The 6845-nt window shown below is 45.9% G+C and overlaps 1 non-coding gene across 1 annotated transcript; it reads left to right on the forward strand.

Annotated features, from left to right (window-relative positions):
• Positions 1-485: 485 nt before the first annotated feature.
• On the forward strand, positions 486-611 carry LOC126510098 (U6atac minor spliceosomal RNA). The gene has a single exon (XR_007594323.1). It is a non-coding gene; the product is annotated as a U6atac minor spliceosomal RNA (small nuclear RNA).
• Positions 612-6845: the final 6234 nt, after the last annotated feature.

Genomic DNA, 6845 nt, shown 5'->3' on the forward strand with positions numbered 1-6845 from the left:
TTTGCCTCTCGTGTTCCCTCTATGAAGCACCCTGCCATGGACTGCTGTTCTCCACAACATTTCTCAGTACTGTGCTCTGATGCTGACCTTCTCAAGATGGAAATCTGATTGTGGTCCTTTAAAATACTTCAGTAAGCTTAGCCTTTTCAAGATCCTCCACTGACTCTAAGTCTCCACCCTTTGCCTCCTGTGGCCCCGCCTTGCTGAATTCATCCTCTGTAGCTGCTCAGAGCTGTCTGATCCTGCTTTGGTGCCCATCTCTGCTGTCTAATGTGCCCATCTTCCCCTTCTCATCCCCTTGGCCGGCTTCTAGTCCACTTTCACCCTCTACACCCCAGCCTTGCTCAGCCTCTCCTAGGGGGTCCCTCATGCACAGTCTAGACAGATGCTTGCTGCTGATCTCGCTGCATCTTGAGCTTGTATGGCTTGTGATTATTTATTTTGTTAGCCCTTCCACTGGACTCTTAGAGATCGAAAACAGAGCTGTGTCATACGTATGAGGGAGAGAAGTTCCGCCCTCCCGGTAAAGACAGAAGAAGCCCTTAGGTCTAATAACACATGGACAGTGATGGTATTGCCAACTGCTTTGTGGCATCTAACCACTGTTGTGCCTCCACCGCCATGTGATACACGCCTGGACTCAAAGATGCCCAGAGCACTGCTTTAGACAGCTTTCCGCTATCACTGGGGATGTAGCTCTGTAATAGAGCACTTGGCAGGCAAGCATGAGGTCCTAGGTTCAATCCCTGGCAGAGAGAAAACAATCTAGAAACATGCTTTATTATTATTATTAATTATTTTGGTTCTTTGACACAGAATCTCACAATGTGGTTTTGCTGGCTGGCTTAGAACTCACTCCGTAGCTCAGACTGACCTTGAATTCCTGTCAATCCTCCTGCCTTAGTCTCCCAAGTACTAAGATTATAAGCACACACCTTATATCTTGCTAGGAAGTATGTCTTATAAAACTTCAGAACACAGGCTGGCAAGGCGTCTCAGTGGTAAAGGCACTTGCTATGCAACCCTAAATGAACTAGAATCTCATCCCAGAACACACAGTAGAAGTAGAGAATCAACTTCTGATCTCTGACTCTGTTTCTCTGGCTGGCAGCAGGTGAGATATTTCTTTTTCTTCTTTCAGACCAGGCAAGATGGCTCATACCTGTAACCCTAGCACTTAGATGTGGGAGCAAGGTAGGGAGTTTGAGGTCAGCCTTGACTGCATAGTAAGTTCTAGGCCAATCTAGAATGAAACCCTGTTTCAGTAACTAAATAAATGGGGGCTGAAGAAAAGGCTCTGGGTTGAGAGTGCTAACAGCTGTCTGTAACTCCAGTTCTAGGGAATCCAAGCCTTCTGGCCTTTGTAGGCTCCAGGCACACGTGTGGCACACAAAGATATATGCAGGCAAAATGTCCATATGCATAAAATAACAAATAAATAAATTTCTTCATTATATTCTTTAATATGGCAACTTCATCTCCTGCACTGTGAAGCCTGAGACTGGAGAGAAGACTCTGCAGTTAAGAGTATATATTGCCCTTGCAGAGGACCTGGGCTCAGTTCCCAGCACTCGTGCAGGGCAGCTCACAGCTGCCTGTAACTCACAACTACCTGCAGCTCCAGGGGCATCTGATGCTTCTGTCCTTTCTGGCCACCCACTCTCATGTTCACACACAGACATACAGACATACAATTAAATAAATTTTTTTTAAAGTTGCCTGGCGGTGGTGGTGCATACCTTTAAATCCAACACTTGTAAAGCAGAAACAGGCAAATCTCTGTGAGGTCAAGGTTGGTCCGGTCTAAAAAGCTAGTTCCAGGACAGCCAGAGCTACACAAAGAAACCCTGTCTCAAACAATCAAATAAATAAAGTCGTGAAGGTCACATAGGATAGGACTTTGAGTGGGCTCATTAATCATCATATAAATCTGACTTTAAACCAACCAGCCGGAAACTGCTCATTTCCAGAGCCACACCCACTTTATCATCCCTGCTCATTCTTCCTTTATATTGTCATTGCTGTGGTTCCAGGAAATGGAAACGTTCTGTTTGCTCTAAATTATCTTGAAAAAGTTTGTTGGATCTATCCTTACCAAGTAATGTTTGCTTTGTTTTTAATACAAGTTAAAAAAAAAAAACTGGGACGGGGGAATAAAACTGACAGTATTATCCCTAAACGAGATGTCTGTCTGTTTATAAAAGTCATGCTTCAGTCTAAATGTGTGGTTTAAGATTACCTGCAGCGATCCAGCCAATTCTCTAAGGCTAACAGGACCACAGCTCAGTAGATCTAATTCAGAACAAAATTTTTATCCATAGATGGGATGGAAAATCTAGGTGAGGATTAAGGTCATGGCCAAGGTACAAGAGGAGGAGGAAGTCTGAGTTAATTATAACCTTGGTTTTGCCTTCTTAATTCCAGGAAGCTGTCCCTTAGCTAGGTGGACAATGTGTTGATTGAGGCACATTCTCAGAGGCATTAGAAGCTACCAGTTCTTGAGTTCTGAGATGTATTCCATAAGGGACAGTGTCAGTATTGAGCAACTAGATATCTGTCATTTAAGAAGACCTCTGAGCAAGGATTTGGTTATTTTCTTTCTGGCAATGATAACTGGCCTGAAAGATTTGCCAAAGCCATCATTCTCAAAACCAGTTGAGTAAAGGTAATTTGGCATGTTTTTGTTGTTTAAAGTGCTGGGAATTAGCACGGAGGGCCTGGATATATGAGGCCAACACTGTATTCCCACTTGCTACCCAGGGCTAAATTTCCAGCCCCTTGACATGTTTTTGAATAATATCATAATGGATATTTTAAAAACATTTTTACATTACGTGTCTGTGTGTGTATGTATGTGCAAGGGTGTCATAACTTGTGTGCATGTGGAGGCTGAAGGACAATTTCTGAGCGTTAACTCTCTTTTTCCTTTGTGTGGGTTCCAGGCTTGGGGCTAGCGCCTTTACCTGATGAACCACATCACCGGCTGGCATTGCATTTATTTGCTAATTTTTAAGACTTAGAAATTATTGCCAGACAGACAGTGGTGGCGCAGGCCTTTAATCCCAGCACTCGGGAGGCAGAGGCAGGCGGATCTCTGTGAATTCAAGGGCAGCCTGGTCTACACAGTGAGCTCCGGGACAGCCAGGGCTACACAGAGAAACCCTGTCTTGAAAAACAAACAATCTCTTCTGGATTGAGAGTGGGCTCAATGGTAAAGAGCGCGTGTTGTTTCCCAAAGGACTGGGGTTCAAGTCAAAGCACCCACATGGCAGCTCACAACCATCTGTAATGGCAGCTCCAGGAGATTCACTGCCCTTTTCTGGCGTCCACAGGCACCAAGCATGCATATGATGTATAGACATACATGCAGGCAAAGTGCCCGTACATATAGAATAAAAATAAAATTAAAACTGCTATTTCAGCACAATGTATACATGTATTTAACCATCACATGGCACTCCGTAAGTACCTATAGTTTTCTTGTTATTTTGTCTATTTTTTTTGAGATGGCTTTCTCTACTGCCTGCCTCTGCCTTCAGAGTGCTGGGATTAAAGGCATATACAATATCACCACCTGGGAAAATTTTTATGCTTTTATGTATCTATTCAAAATAATTTAATTTACAAATACAGCAGTGGACAATTGTATAAAAGCATACTTATAGTAGGATATAATAGGGCACGCCTTTAATCCCAGCACTTGGGAGGCAGAGGCAGGCGATCTCTGTAAGTTCGAGACCAGTCTGGTCTACAAATCAAGTTCCAGGACAGCCAGGACTATACAGAGAAACCTTGTCTCGTAAAACCAAGCAACTACAACAAAACAAAAAATCATACTCTGGGGGCTGGAGAAATGGCTCAGTGGTTAAGAGCACTGACTGCTCTTCCAGAGGATTTAGGTTCAATTTTCAGCACCCACATAGCAGCTAGCAACAACTTTCTGTAACTCCAAGGTCTGACACCCTCACACAGACATACATGCAGGCAAAACACCAATGCAAATAAAAACAATATGCTGGGTGGTGGTGGCATATGCTTTGAATCCCAGCACTTGGGAGGCAGAGGCAGTTCGATGCCATTCTGGTCTACAAGAGCTAGTTCCAGGATAGCTAAGGCTGTTACACAGAGAACTCCTATCTCGAAAAAAAAAAATAAATAAATAATTAAAAATCATGCTCACTGCTTACCGTTTGTGAGGCGACAAAAACCAGAAAAACAAAACAATGAGAAATGGCCGCCATTATACAAACCAAAGACTTCACGCTCTGTGTGTACACATGTACGTAGATACATATGGAAGTCAGATGTCTACCTTGGGGTTTATTTCCTAGGGGTGGTCCACTTTTTATTTGTGACAGAATCTCTCACTGCTCTTTTTTTTTTTTAAGCTGTATTTATTTATTATGTACACAGTGTTCTGTCAGAAGAGGGCACCAGATCTCATCAGCCACCATGTGGTTGCTGGGAAGAACAGACAGTGCTCTTAACATCTGTACCATCCATCCTCCAGCCCCTCTCTCTGGTTTTGGCCTAACCAAGTAGGCTAGGCTGGCTGGCCAGAAAGCCACAGGGATCTGTCTGATTCTGTCATCCTAGTGCTGGGATTACTGTTGTTGTTGTTGTTATTATTATTATTATTATTGTTTTTCTTTGTGTAGCCTTGATTCTCCTAGAACTAGCTCTATAGAGCAAGGTTGGCCCTGAACTCACATAGATCTGCCTGATTCTGCCTCCTGACTGATGGGATTAAAGGTGAATACCACCACAGCCTTGCCCAGTGTTGGGATTATAAATGCACGTCAGTATGCTCTATTTTTTGTTGTTATTATTGTTTGTTTGTTTGCTTTCTGAGACTAGGTCTATGTTGCACTAGCTGGCCTGAAACCCTGTGTAGATCAGACTGGCCTGGAATGCACAGAGATCTGCCTGCCTCAGTCTCTCCAGTCCTGACGTTAAAGCTGTGTGCCACACTCCTCCTGGCACACTTGGTTTTTGAATATGGGTGCTAGGATTGAACTCATCACTTCGCTGACGGAGCTATCTCCCTATCTCTAAGACTTTGCACTCTAACACAAAAATCTAAGCCTAAACCAGGTATGGTGACTTACTCCTGTAATGTCGGAGGAGTCTAAGGCAGAAGGATTGATGTAAGGCCAGCCTGGAATACACATTGGGACCCCATCTCTATAAACCAAACCAAACAAACAATGATGTGCTGGCTTATGTGTGTCTTATGTCAATTTGACAAAGCTAAAGTTATATAAAAGGAGGGACCCTCAATTGAGAAAATGCCTCCATAGGATCCAGATGTAGAACATTTTCTTAGTGATTGACAAAGGAGGGCCCAGCCCATTGTGGGTGGTGCTGTCCCTGAACTGGTGGTCCTGGGTGCTATAAGAAAGTGGGCTGAGCAAGCATGTTAAACAAGCCAGTACTAGCAGCCCCCTCCACAGCCTCTGCATAGCTCCTGCCTCCAGGCTTCTGCCATGCTTGAGTTCCTGTCCTGACTTCCTCCAGTGATGGACTATGATCTGGAAGGGTAAGCCGGATAAACTCTTCCTTTCCCGAGTTGCTTTTGATCATGGTGTTTCATCACAGCAATAGAAACTCTAAGAAAAATGACAATAAAAAGCTGAGTGTGGACAGCCCAGGCTTTCTAAAGACATCCACAGGCCGAGCTGGGTTCTCCTGGCCCGGGCTAGTTGAAGAATCCACAGGCCCATTATTGTGAGCAAATATATGGTGTAGAAATGGGAGAGAAAGAGATGTGAACCAGTTCATGTGCTGTGGAAAAAAGCAGAATTGAAGCAACAAAGGCAGTGAGGAACAGGCTGATGTGGGTGGCCTGCTAGCCAGGGGCTATGGTGGTATCTGGGCCCCATCTGTTGATAAGGGTCATGTCTGGGTCTGTGGTCCTACCCTAGACAAGGTCTGTGTTGACATCGTGGCCCATGTTGCCACCTAAGACCACGTGATGCCTGGGGTCTGAGCTGCCACCTGTGGCCATGTTGGTGTCTAAGGATGGTGCCACCACAGGGGCTATGCTGATCTGAGAGGCCTGCTCTGCCACCTGGTGCCATGGGGACATCTGGGCCCCAACTGCCACTGAGGGCCCTGCCTGGGTCCATGGCTTTATTGCAGCAAGGGTTTGTGTTTCTGTCCATTGCTCCTGTTATCACTGAAGAATGCCCAGGGTCTGACCTGCCATCTGAGGCCATGTTGGTGTCTGAGGGCCATGTTGCTGCCAGGACATACTGATCTGGGTGGCCTGTGTTGCCACCCAGGACCATGTCTGGGCTCATGACCCTGCCAAAGCCCATTTGATAGTCTGTGGTTCCTGTTACCACCAAAGGCCATGTAGCTACCTGGGACCTGGGCCACATCTGGGGCTATGTTGTCTCCCAGGGCATGCTGCCACTGGGGCCATGCTGTCTGAGTGACCTGTGCTGCCACCTGGGGTCATGGTGACATCCGGGCTCAGGCTAATGCTAAGGACCATGTCTGGGTCTGTGGTCCTACTACAGCTAGAGTCTATGTCGATGACCATGACCTGTGTTGCCACCAAAGACCACACGGATGCCTGAGGTCTAGACTGCCATGTGTGGCCATGTTGAAGTCTGAGGGTCATGCCACCACAGGGCCCACGCAGATCTAAGTGGTCTGAGCTGCCACTTGGGGCCGTGGTGAACATCCAGGCTCAAGCTCTGCCAAGGCCCATGTCTGGGTCCATGGTTCTGCGGCAGCTGGGGTTTGTGTTGATCTCTGCTGTGACCCATGTTACCACAGAGGGCCACAGGAACTGTGTGTGTTGAAATCCAAGGGGAATGCTGAGCTAGCACTGCCCT

Source organism: Alexandromys fortis, unplaced genomic scaffold, assembly GCF_014885135.2.
Source record: "Alexandromys fortis isolate MF-2015 unplaced genomic scaffold, M_Fortis_MF-2015_v1.1 scaffold_89, whole genome shotgun sequence".
NCBI classification, from domain to species: domain Eukaryota; kingdom Metazoa; phylum Chordata; class Mammalia; order Rodentia; family Cricetidae; genus Alexandromys; species Alexandromys fortis.